The 25,552-nt window shown below is 42.7% G+C and overlaps 1 protein-coding gene across 2 annotated transcripts in view; it reads right to left on the bottom strand.

Annotated features, from left to right (window-relative positions):
- LOC309559298 (caM kinase-like vesicle-associated protein) overlaps positions 1–23,559 on the bottom strand; it is a 147,346-nt gene extending 123,787 nt beyond the window's left edge. For both annotated transcript variants that reach the window (XM_082262525.1, XM_082262526.1), the window contains exon 1: positions 23,331–23,559. The gene's annotated coding sequence lies outside the window, so the exon portion shown is untranslated. The remainder of the gene's footprint in view (positions 1–23,330) is intronic.
- Positions 23,560–25,552: the final 1,993 nt, after the last annotated feature.

Below are 25,552 nucleotides of genomic sequence, written 5' to 3'. Positions count from 1 at the left end.
ATTCCTCCTGAGATGCGTAAAAATCTGGTCACCAATTACAAGAAATGTTTTACCTCTGTGCTTGCCAACAAGGGTTTCTCCACCAAGTACCAAGTCATGTTTTGCTTGGGGATCAAATACTTATTTTACTCAATGAACTGCAACTTAATTTATAACATTTGTTTTAGGGTCCTTTCACGTGGGCTTTGCGCCCAGCTGACTCACTTTTGCTCAGCAAGGATCGATCCGCTGATCCCCGCCGAGCAGGCAGATGACAGGTCTGTCTCCGCTCTTTGTGCAGAGACAGACCTGTCAGTTCCCCGCTCTCCTCTATGGGGAATCGGATGATAATGGACCGCCTGTCCATTTTCATCCGATCCTATCCTATCCTATCCGATCCTCCAGACGGAGGGAAAATAGGGTTTCCATCCGGCTGGATTTCACAAACAGGATCGGATCGGAGAGCAGCGGGTGTCAGCGGACATGTCACCGCTGACATCCGCTGCTCCATAGGGCTGCATGGAGCATCTGATCAAGTCCGCCTGAAAAACTGACAGGCGTACCTGATCGGAAAGCCCTTGTGAAAGGGCCCTTATGTGATTTTTGGTTGATATTCTGTCTCTAGTATTTAAAATACACCTATGATAAAAATGATAGACCCTCCATTTCTTTGTAAGTGAGTAAACTTACAAAATCTGCAGGGGATCAAATAATTATTTTCCCCACTGTATATGTATTACATTTGACATCTTTTCCTAATTTGGAAAACTATCTTCATGAAGACAATCTGTGGTAGATGTTACACTGTAACCATATTGCTGAAATTTCTCTGATAACTAAGGCACAGATAGTTAAAAATTCAAAAGGACTGTTATTGTCAGAATCGTGTTTTATTAAATTTTTTTTTCTAAATGCCACTATAACGAAGGCACATAGCGAGTCAATTATTGCTGTTTTAGTCTTTCAGCTAAAGCAGTTACCACGAAGCTCGTCTCCCAGTGTCTTAATGGCCTGTCACTTTCCAGTGCGCTACAAATATCAGGTAGCTGTAGTGTCACTAATTAGCTGATAGTGTCGTCTATAACGCGGGTTGCTTGAGTCAGGTTAATTGAGTGAATAGAGCAAGAGATGTCACCGAGCGAGACCTGACTGCTGTGCAAGACTCGTAAAGAGGCACAATGACACCTGAGCATGCGGTGATTTCAGATCGCTAACGTAGACGGACTGATGCTAATTAAGGAGTAACTCCAGGTGACAATTAGTCATTTGGTGAACTGTTAAAGGAAAACTCCACTTTTGTATGTAACATGTGACAGTTCCCTAAGCTATTTTGTATCTTAATGTTATGGAGGAATACCTTTGCATTTCAGCTCCCTGATGATACTGACTGGCATCGTTTGAGTTTGCTGCTTGAGAACAAGAAGAAAATGCATGGCCCTTAAAGAGAGCCAGTCACAAATGATCTTTGTAGGATTTTGAATGTCTAGCTTGAAGGTAAATCTGTCTTAAACATGGGCAATTCAAAGTGAGCATATGATGAAAAAAATACATAAGCAGAGGTGACCTTCAGTGAAAACCGCTTTTCAGAACGATTAGCAGATTCAGAGATATAAACAGCTAAAGTCAGATGCTTATCCTGAATATTCCTGGAAAAGTTGAACCTGGCCCTGACTCCTCTTCTCTGAGTCAACCTTTTGGCCCTTCAATGTGATTGTTAGACTACATGACCAATAAAGAGTGGTAACACCTAATGTGATTGTTAGACTACATGATTAATAGGGAGGGGGACACCTAAGATGATAGTTATTCTACATGACCAATAAGGAAGGGTAATACCCAGTATGATGGTTAGACTACATGACCAATAAGGAAGGGTAATGCCAAGTATGATTGTTAGAATACATGGCCAATAAGGAAGGGTAATACCCAGTATGATGGTTAGACTACATGACCAATAAGGAGGGGTAATACCTAATACAATGGTTAGACTACATGACCAATAAGGAAAGGTAACACCTAATACGATGATTAGACTACATGACGAATAAAGTGGGGTAACACCTAACGTGAGGATCACTCTACTAGGTCTATAAGGAGGTGGAACACCAAATACGGTGATTAGACTACATGATCAGTAAGCAGGGGGAAAACCTAATATGATTATTAGGCTACATGACCAATAAGGAGGGGTAATACCTAATACGATGGTTAGACTACAAAACCAATAAGGAAGGGTAATAATCAGGGCAACCATCAGGGGGGGACAGCTCGTACAAATGTAGGGGGCCCGGGCATTCTGAGGGGCAAGGTCGCCCAGGCCCCAACCAACCAGATTGAGTTGTTGCTGTGGCAGTAACTAGAAATTGCTAAAGCAGGGCTGCTGCAGGGTAAGCCGATGCAGCTGAAGGGATGTCTCTTTGCTGGATTGTGCTGTCTCTTTGCTGAAAATATGAGGCTGTCTCTTTGCTGGATTGGGATATCTCTTTGCTGAGTATATGAGGCTGTCTCTTTACTGGATTGAGATGTCTCTTTGTTGAATATATGAGGCCATTTCTTTATTGGATTAGGATGTCTCTTTGCTGAATATATGAGGCCGTCTCTTTACTGGATTGAGATGTCTCTTTGCTGAATATATGAGGCCATTTCTTTATTGGATTAGGATGTCTCTTTGCTGAAAATGAGGCCGTCTCTTTACTGGATTGGGATGTCTCTTTGCTGAATATATGAAGCTTTCTCTTTACTGGATTGGGATGTCTCTTTGCTGAATATATGAGACCATCTCTTTGCTGGATTGGGATGTCTCTTTGCTGAATATATGGGGATGTCTCTTTGCTGGCTTGGATTCATTTTCATATCTTAAGTTGTAAGAGTGTCAAAATAGAAGTGGGTGCACTGAAGGACTCGGTGGAATGGCCAGTGGGTGGATTCGGTGGAATGGCTAGAGGGCAGGCCCTGCGAAATGTTGGTGGTCAGGCACGGATGGGCCCAGCCCTAAAGCTGTGTAAGGGGCCTCAAAATTTCTGATGGCTGCCCTGGTAATACCTAATACAATGGTTAAGCTACATGATCAACAAGGAGGGGTAATACCTAATACGATGGTTAGACTACATAACCAATAAGGAGGGGTAATACCCAATATGATGGTTAGACTACATAACCAATAAAGAAGGGTAATACCTAATACAATGATTAGGCTACATGATCAATAAGTAGGGATAATACCTAAAAACAAAAGATGGTTAGGCTACATGGCTACATAACCAATAAAAAAGGGTAATACCTAATACAATGATTAAGCTACATGACCAATAAGGAAGGGTAATACCTAATATGATGGTTAGGCTACATAACCAATAAAGAGGGGTAATACCTAAATATGATGGTTAGGCTACATAACCAATAAAGAAGGGTAATACCTAATACATTGATTAGGCTACATGATCAATAAGTGGGGACAATACCGAAAAAGATGGTTAGGCTAAATAACCAATAAAAAAGGGTAATACCTAATACAATGATTAAGCTACATGACCAATAAGGAAGGGTAATACCTAATATGATGGTTAGGCTACATAACCAATAAAAAAGGGTAATACCTAATACAATGGTTAGGCTACATGATCAATAAGGAAGGGTAACACATAATATGATGTTTAGACTACTGTACATGATCACTCACAAGGAGTAACACATAATACGAGGATTAGACTACATGAACAAAGTGGGGTAACACCTAATGTGAGGATTAGACTAATTAGGAGTGGGAACACCGAATACGATGGTTAGACTACATGACCAATAAAGTGAGCTAACACCTAATGTGAGGATTAGACTACATGATCAGTGAGGAGGGGGAACATCTAATACCATGAATAGACCACATGACCAAAAAAGTGAGCTAACGCCTAATGTGAGGATAGACTACATGATCAGTAAGGAGGGGGAAAACCTAATATGATGCTTAGGCTACATGACCAATAAGAATGAGTGACAAAATACGATGATTGGGCTACATGACCACTAAGGAGGGGGAACACCTAATACGATAGTTAGACTGTATGTCCAATAAGGAGACGCCTGATGCCATTTTTATACAAGACCAGTAAGTGGGTATCTCCAAACTCCATTTTTGCATTAAAAGTTAAGGGTGTGCATATGATTTTAACCACTTAGATCTCAGAATCTATGGATCATATGGACATGTTTTCAGTAAAGGTATCCCCTGCTTATGTATTTTTTCAGAGCTGGTGGCGTTTTATGCAGCTTGACTTATCCTAAGTATGACTTGTCAGCTTGGGGGTCAGAGATGCTCAGACTGTGACCTATCTTCTCTTTAACAATAATAAATGACAGCCTAGAAGAAGAATGTTAACAACCATTGGACGGTGTATTGCACATTCAGGAGCAGGTGACAGAGTGTAAGGCAGGCATTTGATAGAGCAGAATAAGCAAAGAAAAGCCGGCACTCCGGTGTATACTCGGAAATCTTGTGTTTATTGGCAGGTAGCAAATGACCGCCACAAATAACGCATTTCAGCCAAACTGGCCTTATTCATGAGGCATGGATGAGAGCCAGTTTGGCTGAAATGCATTGACATCTGTGGCTGTCATTTGTTATCCGCCAATAAACACAAGATTGCAGAGTATACACAGAGTGCTGGCTTTTCTTTGCTTATATGGATTGTGTCAATGAGGAGTCATCTGCCTCTGCCAGAGCACCGGGGATAAAGCCGCATTATAACACTGGGAGGTAGCGGCACCCTTTTCATATACTTGATAGAGCAGAACCTGGTAGACTTGTAGTGCACCTGCACCCAGAATATGAACATTAACCACTTCTGGACCGGAAGGATTTTCCCCCTTAATGACCAGGCCATTTTTTGCGATCCGGCACTGTGTTACTTTAACGGAAAATTGCGCGGTTGTGCGTTGCTGTACCAAAATAAAATTAATGTCCTCTTTTTTCCCACAAATAAAGCTTTCTTTTTGGTGGTATTTGATTTTCGATTTTAATTTTTTATTTTTTGCACTATAAACAAAAAAAGAGCGACAATTCTGAAAAACAAAATATAAACAATATTTTTCACATTCGGCTATATTACATTCCCCCCCCCCCCCCCCAAAAAAAAAAAATTAAAAATCAAAATTTTTCATCCTTTTGGGCCAATCTGTATTCTGCTACATATTTTTGATTTAAAAAAAAAAATCGCATTTTGATTGGTTTGCATCAAAATTATCGTGTCTACAAACTAGGGGAAAGATTTATGTAATTTTTTTTTTTTTACTAGTAATGGCTGCGATCAGCGATTTTTAGCAGGACTGTGACATTGCGGCGGACAGATTGGACCCCTAACTGACATTTTTGACACTTTTGGGGGGAGGGGCCAGTGACATTACTACAGTAATCAGTGCTAAAAAAATAAAACTGTTACTGTAATAATGACACTGGCAGGGAAGGGGTTAACAGTGGTGATCAAAGGGTTAAGTGTGAGCCTAGGGTAGTGTTTTCCAACTGTATGGGGGATGGGCTTGCGAAATGACCACAGATACCTATGGACCTATATAGAAGGATCACAGGCGCTCTGTGATCATTTCAGAGAGAAGAATGGTCAGCTGTGTTTACAACAGCTAACCGTCCTCTCTCAGCAGAGAGCGTTCGCAGGTGCCTGGCAGCAATCGTGGGCACCGGCCCCGTGGTTTAGCAACCCCGCTGCCTAGTGGGTGCGGGAATGTGCCGCCAGCAGCGCACGCTTGCCCCCCAGCACGCGACCGACGTAGAGCTATGCTGATTCATGCAGGAGGGCCAGCCTGCCGCAGTATATGTGCGGCGTGCGGTCGGGAACCGGTTAAACTATTTCCATCTTCTTAGTGAGCACCCTCTAACCACTGGCATGAAAAAAATGCTAGTTTTACAGTCACATGACAGTTCTCTCTTCTTCTATTTACTTCCTGGGGTCCTTCGTCAGGTGCCTGCATGAAGTGGACATCTCCTGTTGGTGGAGGAGACACTTCCAGTGGCCAAGTCTTCTTCCTTAGGTTCCAAAGGCAGGAGAACACACAGGGATGGTGAGGGGACCAGTGCCCAAGAAGATAACATGCAGAGAAAAATGTCCAGTTTTTAGGGCAGGATATTAAGCTTGGCTCATAGAGGAAACTGTGACTATGATCCATTACTGTGCCGCATTGCTTAGGAAGAGGGGTTTGAAATCAATACTGAGGAGTAAGGATAATGGATACACAACACACTATTTACATTTAATTTTTAACTAGCATTGGGCTTTAAAGATCATATCAATGAGTCACAGTCCTGTGACTTAGGTTCCGACTTGTGAGACCCAAAGTCGCAGGATATGTGAAATGCCATATATCTCTGAGAGCCGTTCCAATTGACACTAATAAAGTCACTGCGACTTCAGAAAAGGTTCCTGCACTACTTTGATCCGACTTTGACACGGCCCCAACACTAGAGAGTGTAAAAGCCTTCTAAAAGTCACTTCAAAGTCGAAGTGCAAAGTTTGAAAAATCACACAACTTCGGAGTCGGCTTAGTGTGAACCGAGCCTAACTCTAAAACTGGTTTCAACATAGAAACACCTGCCGCGTGTTTACATTTGGCAGGCAACCAAGATTTTGCTGCAATAAAAAAGTGCTAAGATTTCAGTGCCTTTGTTGTGAAATTTGAAAACAAATTTCTCCACAATGCCTATGGCTACAGAGGTGAATAAGGGTTAATGTTAAGTGCTTTCACTACTTGTTTAGAATATGTAAATTATTTTGTGTGTATAATCTGAACATGGGTTCAATTTAAGGTGGCTTCTGACCCTTGACTCTTAAGCTAAAGAATCAGACTTACAGCCAGTAAAGTTACCTCCTGAATCCTGCCATACTTTTCTGCTGAATGTTCGGTTGAGCTTTAACTTATTGAGTTAGTGATGGAATGGGTGAGAAGTACACATAAGTCATGGGTAGACTCTTACCTACAACCAGTATTCATAGGTGTGCGCAGGGGGTGTGCCAGGTGTGTGCGGTGCCAATTCTCCCTATTGCCTAGGCTTCCCCCAGTGTTGGGCTCCTCCCCTACGTTGCTGCTGGCTTCCCTCCTCTCCCCCCTGGTTGCTGCGGGGGATGTTTCAGAATGGAGAGTGGGGGAAAGGGCTAGTAAATATGCAATTTACTGGCCCCTTAATTTTCTGAATGAACACAATGAACACACACTTACTGTGTCCATTCATAACTGAAGCATAGTAAACTGTGTTTACTATGCCTTAGTTTGTGAATGAACAGGAAGCCGCTCAGCACAGAGCACTTCCCATTCATTCCCTGTCCAATGCAGCTGAGGCTGAAGAGAAAGACGTGTGTGTTTTACTTTCGGGTGCTCACCCTAATGCAATGGGCTATGGTTATGCACACCTATGCAAGTATCTCCCCATAAGTGAAGCTCTTTAGACTAGTGTTAACAAGCTTTGATTTCAATGTCCAGGTGTACTCAACCTAATAGAAATATCACTTCTAGATAGAGTGACCCCTTAACAATACAATCAGATGGTTTTCAGGAATAAGACCTGTCTGCTGTTCGCGGAATGCAGACATTCTATCCTCATCATATGACACTGATAAATTCTTGCCTGAGATGCCCTCCAGGAAAGTGATTATTAAAGCTCTGTTTGATATCGGTTAAGATAAATTATGCGCTGAGTATAATCTTACTCATCCAGTCTCTTTTATTAGTCTCACAATCAATCATAAGTTGCTAAAGAAACCTTTTAGAGGCAAATTGTATCGATCAGAAGAAAAGCTCAAGCCGACCACTCTGCAAGGGAGATGGTTCAGTCTCTGCCGGGGGATAAAGTGCCTCCTACATGCAGGGAGAGGAATTACATGCTATTCAAAATTAGCACTCCCAGACAATCTCTGCTTTTCTAGCTGTTGGAGAACTACAAGTTGCAGCAACTGCTGAAGAGGCAAAGCTGCAGCAGAAAATGCAGCCACAGAGCATTCAGTAAATTAATAATTCAAAATTTCAACACACTATTTATGAGATCTAAAGCAGGATACTGGTTAAAATTAACCTCTTCAGCCCTGGAAGGTTTACCCCCCCCCCCTTCCTGACCAGGCCATTTTTTGCAATATAGCACTGCGTTAATTTACACGGTTGCACGGTTGTGCAACACTGTACCCAAATAAAATTTATGTCCTTTCTTTCCCATAAATAGAGCTTTCTTTTGGTGGTATTTGATCAACTCCGCAGTTTTTATTTTTTTTTTTGCGCAATAAACAAAATAATAACAATTTTGAAAAAAAAAACAATATTTTTTACTTTCTGCTATAAAACATACCCAATAAAAAAATGTACAAAATCAAATTTATTCATCAATTTAGGCCAATATGTATTCTGCTACATATTTTTGGTAAAAAAAAAAAAAATACCAATAAGTTTCTATTGATTGGTTTATGCAAAAGCTATATTGTCTACAAACTATGGGATATATTTATGGAATTTTTTCTTTTGTTAATTGTTTTCACTAGTAATGGCGGCGATCAGCGATTTTTAATGGGACTGCGACATTACGGCAGACAAATCTGACACTAAAGCCCCGTACACACGTACCGAATGTCGGCCGAACGATCGGCTGTCTTTTGTCCGGTGCTCTCCTGTCGGTTGAAAAGTGCTAAAGACTGCACACGAATTTTGTCGGCCAACAACAGCCGACTGCAGAAATGATGTCATGTGATGGTTAACTTTCCGTGTGTTTTTTCTTCTCTGAGCATGCCCAGTCTTGCTCATCTGCTGTTTGTCGGCCGAATTCTGTACTGACTGGCAAACAATCGGCCTTTCTGGTGTTGGCCAACAAAAATGTTAATGTCTGCACACCAGATTCTGTTCGGCCGAAAAGTCGCTGTCGGTTGTCGGAAGCATCATACTAACAAGCCGACAATCGGCCGATCGTTCGGCGGCCGAATATTTACGGCCGACAATCGGTACGTGTGTACGGGGCTTAAGGGGTAAATTTACTAAAACTGGAGCACTCAGAAGCTGATTGGCTACTATGCACAGCTGCACCTGATTCTAACTTCAGCTTGCCCAATTAAGCTTCGGCAATAAAACCTGGAAGCGGATTGGTTTCTATGCGGAGCTGCACCAGATTGTGCACGCTCCAGTTTTAGTAAATAACCCCCTAAGTGACACTTTTTGAGCTTTCTAACTGTATGTGGAGTGCTTTGACTGGGGGAAGACAGAGATCTGTGTTCCTGCTTAGGAGAAACACAAGATCTCCATCTTTCCCTCTCACAGAACTGTGGTTTACATCTCCTGACAACAATCGCGGGGTGCTGGTGAACATCAGGTCTGCCGAACCAGCTGGTTGGCTCCCACTGTGTTTAATCACATCGGGAGCGGGTTGCCGGCGGCGTGCGCGTGTGCCCCAAACCCAGTACACGAAATCACGTACAGGTGATTTTGCGCAGGAGGGCTGTCCTGCCGCAGTATATCTGCGTGGGGATTGATGTCCGTTTTTTCCAACAATTGGAGCTTTCTTTTGGTGGTATTTGATCAGCTCTGCAGTTTTTTTTTTTTTTGCGTTATAAACAAAAAAAGAACCACAATTTAAAAAAAAAAAAAAAAACAATATTCTTTACTTTATGCTATAAAACACAGCCAATAAAAAAATGTAAAAAAATCTAATTTATTCATCAGTTTAGGCCAATATGTATTCTGCTACATGTTATTGGTAAAAAAAAAATCCCAATAAGTGTCTATTGATTGGTTTATGCAAAAGTTATAGCATCTACAAATTATGGGATATATTTATGGAATTTTTATTTTTTCATCGTTTTCACTAGTAATGGCGACGATCAGCGATTTTTAACTACGGAAGACATATATGACACTAAGTGACACTTTTTGTGCTTTCTAACTGTGTGTGGGGTGCTTTGATGGGGGGGAAGACAGAGATCCCAAGATCTCCATCTTTCCCTCTCACAGAACGCCGGTCTGCGTCTCTTGAGAGTGATCGCATGGTGCCGGTGAACATCGGGTCCGCTGAACCCGTTGATTTGCTCTCGCTGTGTCTAATTGCATCGAAAGCGGGTCGCCAGCGGCGTGTGCTCCAAACCCAGTGCACGAAATCACATACAGGTGATTTTGCGCAGGAGGTCCATTCTGCCGCAGTATATCTACGTGGGGCGGTGGAGAAGGGGTTAAGGCAGTGCTACTAAAATCAGAGCTTATTTAGGAGCAATGCGTTAAGGCAGGCCCCTAAAATGAATGAGCTGCCAACACAATCTAATGTTCTGAGGATCAAACGTGACCATTTCTTTCTAGCACAGCACACAACAAGGCACTACTTACTGTGTGTTGCTCCATGCTATAATGCAGGTGCATCACCTTTGTGCATGAAGAAGCCATTCAAAATGAATGTCAACAAGCAGTAAGGCATATACTGTGCATTGCCATGCGTTATCACAATGTAGACGTGTAATTGTGCCAGTAACCCCTTCGCCACCAGAGCTGTTTTTGAAATTTTTTTAGACACATGCTTTAAAAAATTATTTAGATGACCTATAACCAAACCTTATACATTTTCTAAAAGCAGACACCCGGGTGAGAAAAATGGTGATAGCTTCCATTTTTTATTTCACGCAGTATTAGTGCAAAGGTTTATCAAGCACAAACATTTCAGTAAAAAGTTAATCTTAGGGCACAAAAACACAATACATTACCCATTTTTTTTGTAAAATATAAATGATAAGGTTGTGCTAGGAACGTACAGTAGATTTAATAAATGTCAAGCTTTAAATTGCGTGTGCCAATGAAAAGGTGACAAACTTCAGTACTCTACATTTTTTCATAGGAGGCGATTTAAAACCCCCTACAGGTCATCAGTTTAGAGTTAACTGTAAATAGTGGCCCTAGAATTTTTGCTCTCACACCGATGTGCATGGCGATATGTAACGTGTAGCGCAATTGGTGTTTCCGTATGTGGCGTCCCTGGCACTCGTACTTATGTTTGTATGTGTGTGTGAGGGTGGGGCTCAAAAAGTTTTGGGGGTGGGGGGGGGGGGGGGGAAATAGGTTAGAAATTGGAAATTCCGCGCTGTTGGATATACTGTAGTTAATGGCTGCAGCCTACCTCAAAATATAGTCTGAACGTCTATATACAAATGTATGTAGGAATGGTGAGGTGGGTGGCGCTGCCTAATAGTATTATGGTATATTTGTAGTGGTGATGATTGGGTGTGTTGCACCACTGAGAAAATGTATAATAAATATTAATATAGTAAACACAGTTGGCATTAAATAATGATGGTAATACAATAATAGCAATCAATAATATAATAAGTGCATAAAGTGCAGTGAGGTGATAGTGATCGTAATATTATGATAAATATATAAAAATTATTATAATAAAAATAATTAAAGTGCTAGGTGCGCAAAATGTGACATTAAAAATACAGTAGTATCGGAAATAAGATGGGATAAAATTGTGAAAGAAAACAAAGTGATTTGGATGTAGCTTTATTTATTTATTTATTTATTACTTTTTCATCACTAAACTTTATTTTTTTATTTTGTAGGGGACATGATAGTGTTTTTGGCCATAGGTTCTCCTCAATCAGACATCAGGGGTCCATTACTAAAGCAAATGGAGTGCTTGCGTTAACAGCCATGGCTCCCTCCATGGATACAATGGAGGAGTGAGCGTAGTCACCCAGAGACATCAAATGTGTTATTTGCAGGATTTTCCAGGAAAGGAGGGTAGAGAAGCATACACCCCCCCCCCCCCCCAAAACCATGATAGGCCACTGCTCAGGGAGGACTGTTGGCGACAATGGCAGAACATGCCTGTGCAGTTTGCATTGGCATATTCACTTATTTTCTCCATCCAGTCGATGTGTTACAGATGACAATGCAGGAAAATAGTTGAGAGACCAGAGCAGAGTGTTGTTACTCTATAACAGGAAGTTATTAAATACGGACTCTCATGGCAGGATCAACAGATAATATTATAATGTATATATACAAATTGTGTAGCGCTAATGCATATACAATTGGCATGTGAAACCAAAAAAATGAAATAATAACACTCAAAAATGTTGTAAATACTACTCATGAAAAGCAGTGAAAAATTTCCATAGATAACATTTGAAAAAAGTTCTATTTTAAACCATTCCAAAGAAAAAGTGGAAAAAAATGTGCTCAAAAAGAATTGAAGAAGATAGCAAAATAGTCCCAATAGAATCCAATAGGACGATCCTTGTATCACCCATGAGTAATTAATACAATGAGCTGCTTACCAGACCCTTAAGGTCTTCAGGCATATGGACAATCACAGTCAGACAGGCAGATATCATAGGTAAAGGATTAATCAGGAACACACTTCTCATATGTAGGGACCAGGCTCCAATGATGGTAAGATGGGGAGTTATCATGAGAATATAGCCCATATATGGGCCAGGGAGAAAAGAAAGGGGCACATAGCGTGATACCGTTTAAAATATGACACTGTTTATTTAAAAATTGCACTTACTAGATAAAAGGACATGTCAGCGTGTAACCGCATATAGCATAAGCAGAGACAAGGCTGCGGCGTCCCGCCGCAGATACAATGGAAGCTCGGACCGAATGTTGGGGGCGTGGCTGCGTCACGTCTGGAACCACCCGACTAGTTTCGTCATAGGTTGACTTCTTCCGGGGCTTTTACAATCCTGCTATATAGGATCCTGCTATATAGGATCGTATGTCTCTGTGGTTACATCACAAGCCATGCCCCTCCACAGTTAGAATCACGCCCCTAGGGATACATTTAACCCACTGATCACCAATAAAGTTAACCCCTTCCCTGCCAGTGTCATTTTTACAGTAACAGTGCGTATTTATAGCACTAATTACTGTAGTAATGTCACCGGTACTCCCAAAAGTGTCAAAAATGTCAGTCAGGGGTCAGAACTGTCCGCCGCAATGTCGCAGTCCTGCAAAAAAAATCCCAGATAGCCATTACTAGTTAAAAAAAAAAACAATAAAAATGACATAAATCTTTCCCGTAATTATTAAACGCAATAACTTTTGAGCAAACCAATCAAAATACGCTTATTGGGGTTTTTTTTTACCAAAAATATGTAGCAGAAAACAAATTGGCCTAAAAATGTTAAAAAATTTAGATTTTTAAATTTTTTTTGAGAATTTCATATAAAAAAATGTGAAAAATATTGTTATTTTTTCAAAATTAATAAATTAAAATTCATCACAGAGAAAACAGGTATTTCTTCTTAGAATTTTAGTAGCGCAGGGATGGTGATAACCTCCTATCATATATATAGTAAAAATAAACTATAGATAAACCAAAGTGCATAAATTGCATCAATGAATACTTAAAACTAAAAACAAAACAAAAAACAAAAACAGTCCTTCAGAGCCCATTCACACAGGGGCGACACGACTTGCCGGGGCGACCTGTGAAGTGCACCGCGACCTTGGCGCGACATGCACGGACTTCATATCATTGAAGTCAATGCAAGTCGCCTCCAGGTCGCTCCAAAGTAGTACAGGACCCTTTTTCTAAGTCGGAACGACTTGTGTCGCTCCTATTAGAATGGGTCCTGTGCTAATCAATGGCAGGCGACCCATCGCGACTTGTCAGGCGACCAAGTCGCCTGACAAGTCGCGCTAGTGTGAATGGGGACTCAAAAGTCTTTTGTTATATAATGACAGAGCAATATGAAGTGCATTTGATGAAGAATCGTTGGTGTAAGTTTACAGGAACCACCATATATTGTCACCACCACCAGTGCTGGGAGTGCAGACTCACCAGAAAACCATGCCTAAGCACTCTCATGGAATAGGCAAGTACAGCATGAGAACATCAAAACTTCCTCCAAGTGTCTGCTGCTGTTGCACACCTCCTCCTCTCAATCACAGTGTGTGGAAGACAAAAACAAAAAGCACCTCCATAGCGTGATACCGTTTTTTTAAAACCACATTTATTAAACAAAAATATCACACTCACTTTGTTCACAAACTTGGTATAAACATTGCTCAAAAACGAACTGGGTGAGGGTTCTGACAGCCTGAGAACACGATCTGCGGCACACGACTCCAGAAGCTCCTCTCCCGTCTTAAAATCAATCACAGTGGACGCCGTATAGCCACTCCCCAACGCGTTTCGTAATTTCCGACTTCGTCCCGGGGGCATTTTTCAAAATTGTCGCTCTTTTTTTGTTTATAGCGCAAAAAAATAAAAATCGCACAGGTGATCAAATACCACCAAAAGAAAGCTGTTTGTGGGAAAAATAGGCCATCAATTTCATTTGCATTCAGCGTCGCACGACCGCGCAATTGTCCGTTAAAATCACGCAGTGCCAAATCGCAAAATAGGCCCTGGTCTTTGAGCAGCCAAATCCTCTGGGGCTTAAGTGGTTAAAGAGACAGACCATCCACAGACAAATAATCTTCCCATAAGATTATATGTGTATTTACCATATTTTATTTATATAATTACACCTGGAAAAGCCACCCTTGTGTAAACATCGAAAATGCCTGAGACTGTTGCTGGACATCGACATCTAGCATGTGAGCTGACTCTGAGCTTTCTATAATCCTCCCCTTTGTTGCAGTAGGGAGGGGCAGAGTTAGCTGGGCCAGCACTGACAGTAATAAGTACACTCCTGAAAGTGCAGAGGAATGAGTGGGTTGTGCTAGGAAATTGACTCCTCCTAGACTGGTCAAATTCTCTAGCAAGGTCAAAAGCACACTGAAAGTATGTAAAATATGGTTTATAGAAAGAAAAATCACTACAAGTGAGCATATAATATACTTTATTTCTCTGTACTTTTACCTGCATCTTTTTAAATTGGTGACAGGGTCTCTTTAAAGTGTTCCTGAGTGGTATATCATACTTAAGTCATACTTTTGGTCTTAATACTTGCTATCACATAATAGACACAGTTAGACAACTAACATCTTTATAAGAAGACCAGCCTCCATATTTCCCTTATGACAGGCGTACTGAACTCAAATAACAGAGAGAACGTCTCCATAATATACAATATGTGCAATCTCTCCATTAACCATAATGTGTTCCAATTTTTTCAAACATCTGTGTGTGTGTGTAAAATTGGGCACACACTTTACAATCTGATTGTGCAGTCTCTGTACAATAGTGCCTGGACCTACCTACACGATCCATTCAAATGATATCTCATCAAATTTAGTAAGACTTCTGGAGATTGTACTGTGCTGCAGACTGTGATGTGTGTAGCCAGCTTTTCAGCTTTAAAGCTATATATACTCCAAGCAAAATGTATTTTTTCCCTTGCAGTGGGACTGTGCCTGCACTGAACGAGTTAACTGCTCGTTTCATTCCAGGGGAGATATACTTACGTGATCCGCCAATCCTCCTGAACGAGTTAACTGCTCGTTTCATTCCAGGGGAGAAATACTTACGTGATCCGCCAATCCTCCTGAACGAGTTAACTGCTCGTTTCATTCCAGGGGAGATATACTTACGTGATCCGCCAATCCTCCTGAACGAGTTAACTGCTTGTTTCATTCCAGGGGAGATATACTTACGTGACCCGCTAATCCTCCGAAGACTGGTCCAGCACCCCCGCTTTTCAGCGGTCTTGAAAATGGACTGTTCCTGATGTCAGCACGCTCCATAGACAGGAACAGTCCACCGCTGGAGCATGGGGGTTTTCAGGAGGATCAGCAGATCAGGTGAGTATAAACTTTGGGCTCACCCCTAAAAGGAGCAGTTGACCCATGCAGTGCTGGCACAGCTCCACTGCATGAGAAAAAAAAATTGCCTGGAGATGGGCTTTAATTGAATTTGTATCCTTTAGGCGGGGTTCATACTTATGCGAATAGATGAGGGTTTCCACATATCCAGTTCGCATGACAGGAGAGTGTGACCCGCTCTTAATGGAGCTGCTTCACACCGCTCCGGGGCAGCCGCGGTCCACATTGGAACAGGGTCCTGTGCGTCTTTGGTTCAGTTTCAGGTGCAAATTCAGGCTAAAACTCAGACCTGATTTGCACCTAAATCGGTGTACAGGGACGCACCGAACCGCCTGCTGGGACCCGCGCCCGCATCAGTGTGAACCCGGCCTTAGCCCGTGAGAAGCCACAATATTCACAGGACTTGGGTAGGGCTGAATACCAAAAGAAGAGTTGGGTATCAAAAATATCAACTCCACCCCGCTGGAACCACCCCCACAATATTCTATAAATGAACACAAACACAGATTTTATTATTCGCAATATTTCTTGGTCACAGCTTTAATACAAGAAATAAGGTTCACATGTCCCAATATTAAAATGGAAACATCACAAAAGGAACAAAGAACAAGGAACAAAGAACATCAAAGTAAAAACATTCCCTGGAATTAACAAAGACAGGCACAAACAGATTTTACAAGTGTCTCTCATGCTTTGGCCCCAAATTCACGTACCTGTACCTAAACTTGCTGTGCTACTTTTAGAACACACGAAAGACACTTTTGCAAAAATCTTTCTGTGCTTATTTCTTTCTCCGTTCGCCAAAAGAGAGTTGGTCTTAATTGGCTCCACTTCCGTTAGAGGTGAACTGTCAATATTTTATTTTGATTTTGGTGCATTCAATGCAACACAATGTAAAAGTTTTAGAACTACCTGAATCGCTGTCAGAACCAAAAGTGATGTAAAAGCTTCATGAATTTGGCGCAATACATTAACAAGAGGGATTAAAGGAGAAGTACAGCCAAAGCTCGTTTGGCTGTACTTCTCCTGTGGATCACAGGAGTGAAGTTTGTTCTGCATTACTTTGACCCCGTTTTCATCAGACAGCGGCCTGAAGCCCGCTTTCAGCTGATGTCACAGAGCCGGTCCAGGCTCAGGCAAGATTGCAACAATGAAGTCAGGATCTGCCTTCAAGCCTGGATTGGCACCCAGCTCAACCTCTCAGCACGCCGCCCGCTCCCCACCCCTCCACAGCCCAGCATGCCAGTGAATGAGGGGGGGGGAGGGTGTGGAGGGGGGCAGAGCAGAGAGCATTGACTGACAGTCACCAGCTCCTCTGCTCAGGGAGCCCTGAGAACCAAGTGATCGGCAGTGTTTGATTGCTCGGTTCTAAGTGTTAAGCCTTGTATACACGTACCGATCGTTGGGCCGAACGATCGGCCATCTTTTGTCCAGGGCTGTCATGTCTGTTGAAAACTGCAAAAGACTGCACACGAATTTTGTCGGCCAACAACAGCCGACTGCAAAAGTGATGTCATGTGATGGTTAACTTTCCTTGTCTTTTTTCTTTTCGGAGCATGCCCAGTCTTGCAAATGTCTGTCGGCCGAAATCTGTACTGACTGGCGAACAATCAGCCGTTCTGGTGTTGGCCAACAAAAATTTTAATGCCTGCATGACAGATTCTGTTCGGCCGAAAATGCGCTGTCGGAAGCATCATACTAACAAGCCTACAAACGGCCGATCGGTCGTCGGCCGAATATTTACGGCCGACAATCGGTACGTGTGTACGGGGCTTTAGTGTATCGGACCGATGCTGCAACCACCTAGGTAAGAATGATTGGGGGAAAAAAACTCCATACTTCTCTTTCAACACCAGAAAAGCAGCACAGCAGTTTTATTGAATTCCACACATCATAAAGCTGGTCCTTGACAGCACCCCCAAAACTACGATCCATTGGTCACCCATACCCCCATAACAGCCACCAGCCATTGTACACCAGCTCAGTGGGTACACAGCACGCTGAAAAGAAACCTTCCATACTACGGAAGTCTTACCTTCAATGAAACTCAAGCATAGTTTATGTAATGGTTGTATAAAACAACCTGTCACCCAAATATTATGTTACAAATGGGTTTCATTCCTTGTTGAAACCATTGAGGATCTGTGGTTGCAGTGATGAACATCTAGTTCCTACTCACTGACCACCATGACAGCAAACCCAACAAATTCTAACCCATGAAATATAGTGTTGGAGCAAACTTCCTACAATGATCATTATCCTTTGGTCCCTTTTTATCTTATTATGATCCTCCCCTTCAGTGACACCACTTCCATTCGTTACCAGGCCCTACAGTCCTCCCCTCTCTCCATTTTTGGTGACCCACCCTATCATGTGCCCTTTTGCTTATGGGCTAAACTTAATCTGGTATGATCTGCTTTGCTACTGCAGTGGAATACTTAAAACTAAATTTTGGGCTTTGACCCCCCCCCCCCACTTGACCATGGATGCCCCACCCATGTAAGTAATGATTTTTTCAAAAATTACCTACTCCATATATGTTCAAGTTAGTCATGTGATGAGTGGGGTAGTCTGTTTCTTCAGATCTTCTACAGTGGGTGAGCAGTCATTGTGATGACGTCAGAGCCACTCTTTGGATCTTTACACTGTGAGTGCAGGATGCCATGGTGACATGCCTTCCAGGGTAGGAGCCATGACACCCTGCACTCACCGTATTTCCTCAGTCTTCGGAACCATGACACCCTGCACTCACCGGATTTCCTCAGTCTTCTGTTGAGAGTGACACTGGACTTTATTCAACCCCAGAAGACTGAGGACATCTTGTGGCAAAATAGAATCACTGCAGGACATAGCAGCAGGCGGGAAGGTGAATACTGTAGCCTGAGCTGCTTTTTTTTTATTTTTAAACTATAGGGTTTAAAAAAAATGTTTTTTTTTTTTTTTTTTTATATACAAAAAAATTTTGTTTTTTTATATAATTTTTTTTTATACAAAATTTAGCCAGATTGCAGTTCAGTTCTCACTTTTATGGTGATTGGTGGAGGTAGTGATTTTTCTATGTGATGATATTTTTCCTTTTTTATATACTAACATTAATCAAATAAAATTATTCCTGATCAAACTATTTGGATGATTGAGGTACCTCCTTTTGTATGGGTCTTCCATACCATTTTTTATTTCATTCAGAAAGAATACTGTTCAGAATTATTTAATACTCATGGATCTGGAATGAACTGGGCTTATACATCAGTGACCCACAGTCAGCAGATCAGTGTCTATACAGCACTTTTGCCTTGCAGCACTCGGGTACCTGGTTCAGATCCCTTCCAGGACATGATCTGCATGGAGTTTGCATGTTCTTCCTGTTCTTGCACAGGTTGGGTTCTCCAGTTTCCTCCAACACTCCACCGACATGCTGGTAGGTTATCTAGCTGCTGTCTAACGTGACCCTAGTATATGTATGAATGCATGTGATTTAGGGTCCTTAGATTGTAAGCTTCTTGAGGTAAGGACACTGATGTCAATGTACAATATGTAAAGTGCTGTAAAAAAAAGTTGGCACTATATGAATACCTGTAATAAAAATATGAATGGTGTCACTGAGCTCTTTCTGCCAGGGAAGATTATGGGAAAAAATATAGAAGTGAGCAAGAATTTGACCCATTTTACAGAATCACAGGAATGGAAACACAAACAAGAAGAGGTTTTCTGTAACCCGAGCAGAAAACTGATCACACGGTATCTTTTCTCACCATTATTTTTTATCGTAAAGTATTTTGATGCGCAATTTCCATGCATGGCCCTAAAAATAATTATACAATTCAGTGGAGACTATACATAAACGTATGTAAGATTGTCACAAGTGCAATAAGATTCTGACTGCACAACCCAAATGAATTTTGTTGAAGTGTGCAATAACACCACACACTATAAAATCTGCTTAGAACTGATAGAAACATTCTCATATTTCCCTGTCTTAATCCCGTAAAGTCATTCAGTTCTTAGGATTGGATGTGATGTGGCTCCACACAAATGGAGATTTCTGAATTTAGATTGTACGATCTGCTTGTGATTTGTGTGGCCAGAATATACGTTAATCCAGAATCGGCTGTACAGTGTCCACCAAGGCTGGATAGACAAGCTGCAGAGCATTATCTACAAACTGCAGAACATTGCATTTCTATCATGGTTTGGCTTCGGAACAGGCAATTATTGCAGAACCAGAACCCACAGAACAATGTAATCTGTGCTGGAGGGCGGCACAGCATTATTCATCTATTGGGAATGCACAATCGATTATCTTATGAGTAGGTACAGGGTTTGTAGAGCATTACCTAACAGATGCAGAACATTATCCAACATCTGGGGACTCATAGACCTGTCACATATTTTGCCACTATTGTGAATTCATACTGCGGTCTAATACACACCCAGGTGCTGCAGAGCATTAACCATGGAGTCTGGATTCAGTCCTGGACTCAGGGACCCCAGAGTCTTTCACAGCTGGTCTAGATTTAACATTAGCATCTTCTCACTAATGTGCATGCAGCTAACCGATGGGGCTGAAAGTCTAAAAAGCATTATTCAGTGAATAGATCCCTGGCATACAAAGTGTTATACTGTATACCTAGATTTGAACCAGAATATCATCTGTTCTAACTGGAACATTCGCCTGCAGAGCATCCTCTACCTAGTCTGGAACCAGAACATTTAAAGCATTCTCTACCTGGGATTAGAATCTGCAGAGCATCATCTTTCTAGACTGGACCCAGAACCTACAGAGCTCCATCTATCTAGACTATAACCAGATCCTGTAGAGCATCATTTTAGTAGTCTGGAACAAAACCTGCAGAGCTTTATCCACATAGTCTGGAACCAGAACATTTAAAGAATCTGCCTAGACTGGAGATAAAACCTGCAAAGAATTATCTGTCTAGAACTGGAACCAGAACCTGTGCAGCATGATCTATGTAGTCCTGAGCAGAACCAGCAGAGCTTTATCTACCTAGACTGGAAGCAGAAACGGTAGAGTATCATCTTTCCAGAATGGAACCAAAACCTGTGGAGCGTCTATCCACACAAAAAATAGAACCATAGAGCATCATCTACCCAGAATACAGCAGAACATTATCTACCTAGACTGGAACAGGACCTGTAGAGCATTAATCTACCTAGAAGGACACAACCTGCAGAGCATTATCTAAGTAGACTGAAACAGAATCTGCAGAGCATCATCTAACTAGACTGAAACAGAACATGCAGAGAATTATCTACCTAAACTGGAGCAGAACCTGCTGAGCAACATCTATGTAAACTGGAACAGAACATGCAGAGGACCATCTTACCCAGGCTGGAATCAGAACCTGCAGAGCATTATCTACTTAGTCTGGAACAGAACCGGCAGAGCATCTTCTACCTACCTTTGAACCAGTACCTGCAAAGCAGCATCCAGACTGAAGCAAAACCTTTCAAGAATTAGCTGCCTTGAGTGGAACAGATTCTAAATTGAATCATCTACCTAGACTGGAACAGAACCCGCAGAGCATTATATACTTAGTCTGGAACAGAAATGGCAGAGCATCATCTACCTAGCTTGGAACCAGTACCTGTATAGCCGCATCCAGACTGAAGCAAAACCTTTCAAGAATGAGCTGCCTAGAGTGGAACAGAACTGGAAAAGAATCATCTACCTAGACTAGAACAGAACCTGCAGAGCATTATTTACTTAGTCTGGAACAGAAATGGCAGAGCATCATCTACCTGGCTTGGAACCAGTACCTGCAGAGCAGCATCCTTCTGCACTGAAGCAGAACCTGCAGAATATTATCTACCTGAACTGGAACAGAACCCGAAGGATATAATCTAACTGGACTGGAACAGAACCTGAATAATATCATCTAACTGGATTGGAACAGAACCTGAAGAATATAATCTAACTGGACTGGAACAGAACCTGAAGAATATAATCTAACTGGACTGGAACAGAACCTGAAGAATATAATCTAACTGGACTGGAACAGAACCTGAAGAATATAATCTAACTGGACTGGAACAGAACCTGAAGAGTATAATCTAACTGGACTGGAACAGAACCTGAAGAATATAATCTAACTGGACTGGAACAGAACTTGAAGAATATAATCTAACTGGACTGGAACAGAACCTGAAGAATATAATCTAACTGGACTGGAACAGAACCTGAAGAATATAATCTAACTGGACTGGAACAGAACTTGAAGAATATAATCTAACTGGACTGGAACAGAACTTGAAGAATATAATCTAACTGGACTGGAACAGAACCTGAAGAAAATAATCTAACTGGACTGGAACAGAACCTGCAGAATATTATCTACCTAGACTGGAACAGAACCTGAAGAATATAATCTAACTGGACTGGAACAGAACCTGAAGAATATCATTTAACTGGACTGGAACAGAACCAGAAGAATATAATCTAACTGGACTGGAACAGAACCTGAAGAATATAATCGAACTGGACTGGAACAGAACATGCAAAGCATCATCTACCTGGACTGGAATAGAACCTGAAGAATATAATCTAACTGGACTGGAATAGAACCTGAAGAATATAATCTAACTGGACTGGAACAGAACTTGAAGAATATAATCTAACTGGACTGGAACAGAACTTGAAGAATATAATCTAACTGGACTGGAACAGAACCTGAAGAATATAATCTAACTGTACTGGAACAGAACCTGAAGAATATAATCTAACTGTACTGGAACAGAACCTGAAGAATATAATCTAACTGGACTGGAACAGAACCTGCAGAATATTATCTACCTAGACTGGAACAGAACCTGAAGAATATAATCTAACTGGACTGGAACAGAACCTGAAGAATATAATCTAACTGGACTGAAACAGAACCTGAAGAATATCATCTAACTGGACTGGAACAGAACATGCAAAGCATCATCTACCTGGACTGGAATAGAACCTGCAGAGCATCATCTGTTTAGCACTTGCAGATCATTCCCCCCTAGTAAGGACAGAACAGTTGTCTAGCTTCTAACAAAGATCAGAACCTGCTACTCACTCAGAGGGTCCAGAGCTTTAAGATCCAGAACCTGAAAACAGTTTTCACCCAGGATGTGCATACAGACCTTGCAGAGAATGATCTGTTCATTGTGGATATGCAGCTGCACATCATCTCCTGCATGTTAGCAGCTAACACCATCCACCTACTTCGTATGCAAAACTTGGAGAAGACAATTCTCCTGTGGGTGATCCAGAACATTAGAAAAGCCTTCCTCCTTCCAGGCTGAGCAGAGAACATGAAGAACATTCATACAGATCCAGAGGCTGCAGAACCTGGACCCCTTAATTTCCATCCTCTATCTCCAATGATGGGTCCACAACCTGTAGAGCACGATGTGACCACGTTGAGACTGACCTACATAGCTTGTATCTACCTGCTCTGGACTGTACAGGGCACAAAGTATGTGCATGCAGAACCTCTCCCTGCTGCTACTTGGACCCAGCCTCAGCTCATCATCATCACTTGTGAGTGGATCAGAGAAGAAAAGTCGGAGGAGCCCAGAGCCAGCCCTCCAGGTAGGAGAGAGTTTGGAGTGACAGTGTGACCTACCTGAGCCCGGGTCCTGGCAGCTGTAGATGCCAGCCTGGTGGTGGTAGAGGGTGATGCAAATGTCAGGGTGGGCAGGGAAGGGCACAGGTGTCAGAGCAGAGGATGAGGGCACAGGTACATCTTAGGAAGGAAGAGGAGAATCCAGGAGGTGCTGAAAAGTGCAAGAGACACAGAGTGCTACTGAATGGAGGAGAGAGGGAGAGGTGAGAGCAGGCAGGAGGGAGGAGAGTGAGAGAATGCGTATACTCGGCTGCCCCCCCACCCGACACACCCTTCTCTCCCCACAGAGCGGCAGCACTGAGCTCAGATGCCAGCAGAGCGCTGCCACATGTCTAAGCTGGGCTGTGAATGTGCAGAGTATGCCTGCTGTCTGAATGGGGTGATAATAGTTATGTGATGGGCTTTAGAAGTTGGGGGGTTAATCAGCTGTTCAGTGGCTGTTGGAAGACCAGAATTATAGGGATCCCACCCTGGGCTGTTATATAGGATAGGGGATAAAAAATGTTCTGCACTGCTCTGCCAGGAGAGGAGTTTCTAATATATATTGCTGGACTGGAAAGAGTTAAGGTGTGCTGGGCACTGGGGAGAAAAGGGTAGGATGGTGCAGGGAAACGTGCTGATGCTGGATTTTGGAAGGTGATGGGTTAAGTATCACTGTTTTGGATTCTTGTAGAAGAGGGTTAGGTGTTGATGTCTGAAGACTGGCTGGTATTGGTTGGTACTGGGCTGTGCTGAGGGGTTAAAGTACTGCTGGATTCTGGCAGATGAGGAGTTTAGCGGTGCTGTGTTGGATCTGGCAGGGTTAAATCATGATGTACTCCATTCTGGCAGGTGAGGGGTTATTCATACTGTACAGAATCATGGCAGGTGAGGAGATAAATTAAGCTATAGTGGATTCTAGCAGGTGAGGAGTTAAATCAGGCTATACTGGATTCTGGCAGGTAAGGGGTTTAATCATACTGTAGTGGATCCTGCAGGTGAGGGGTTAAATCATGTTGTAGTGGATCCTGGCTAGTGAGGGGTTAAATCATGTTGTGATGGATCCTAGCAGGTGAGGGGTTAAATCATGTTGTGATGGATCCTGGCAGGCGAGAGGTTACATGATGCTGTGATCAATCCTGGCAGGTGAAGGGTTACATGGTTCTGTGATGGATCCTGGCAGGTGAAGGGTTACATGGTTCTGTGATGGATCCTGGCAGGGGAAGGGTTACATGGTTCTGTGATGGATGCTGGCAGGGGAAGGGTTACATGGTTCTGTGATGGATGCTGGCAGGGGAAGGGTTACATGGTTCTGTGATGGATCCTGGTAGGTGAAGGGTTACATGGTTCTGTGATGGATGCTGGCAGGTGAAGGGTTACATGGTTCGGTGTTGGCATTGGGCAGAATACAGGGCAGAGTTGGCAGTGATGGTGATTCTGGTGATATTTCCCATTATAGGGTTAAATTGTGATGTTCTGGATTGTGGATTGTGACAGGAGAGGTATTAAGAGATGAAGTGCCGGGCTCTGGGCTCCGGGCTCTGGGCTTCGGGCTCTAGGCTCCGGGCTCTGGTCTTCGGGCTCTGGGCTTCGGGCTCTAGGCTCCGGGCTTCGGGCTCTAGGCTCCCGGCTCTGGGCTTCAGGCTCTGGGCTTCGGGCTCTAGGCTCCGGGCTTCGGGCTCTGGGCTTCAGGCTCTGGGCTTCAGGCTCTGGGCTTCGGGCTCTGGGCTTCGGGCTCTGGGCTTCGGGCTCCGGGCTCTGGGCTCCCGGCTCTGGGCTTCAGGCTCTGGGCTTCGGGCTCTAGGCTCCGGGCTCTGGGCTTCGGGCTCTGGGCTTCAGGCTCTGGGCTTCGGGCTCTAGGCTCCCGGCTCTGGGCTTTGGGCTCTGGGCTTCGGGCTCCGGCAGGAAGAGTTGCTGTGCTGGATTATGACAGGTGAGGGTTCAAGTAGCATTAACCCCTCAGTGATTTCATACAACACAATGAGTACAATAAAATAAATATTCCCAGTAAACTGATAAAATTCTCCCCCAGAACTTGCACTTAATAACTTCCAATGCTGCTGGCTCCTGCTCCCCCAGTGCTGCTTCTCCTATATTCTGCTCTTTACAAGGAAGAGTTAACAGTGGACAGTGCAGTCGCTGTGTTCTCGCTGCTGCTATGCGATTTTCAGTGTGATTAGGTAAAATCCCGCTGGAATCACCCCGGAGTAGTACAGGAACCTTTTCCAAAATTGTGCCTGAAG

The sequence above is a fragment of the Pelophylax lessonae genome (assembly GCF_965119305.1).
Source record: "Pelophylax lessonae genome assembly, chromosome: 7".
In the NCBI taxonomy this organism is placed as follows: Eukaryota; Metazoa; Chordata; class Amphibia; order Anura; family Ranidae; genus Pelophylax; species Pelophylax lessonae.
The sequence above is the reverse complement of the archived record's forward strand: the minus strand, read 5'-3'. Positions and strand labels throughout refer to the sequence as shown.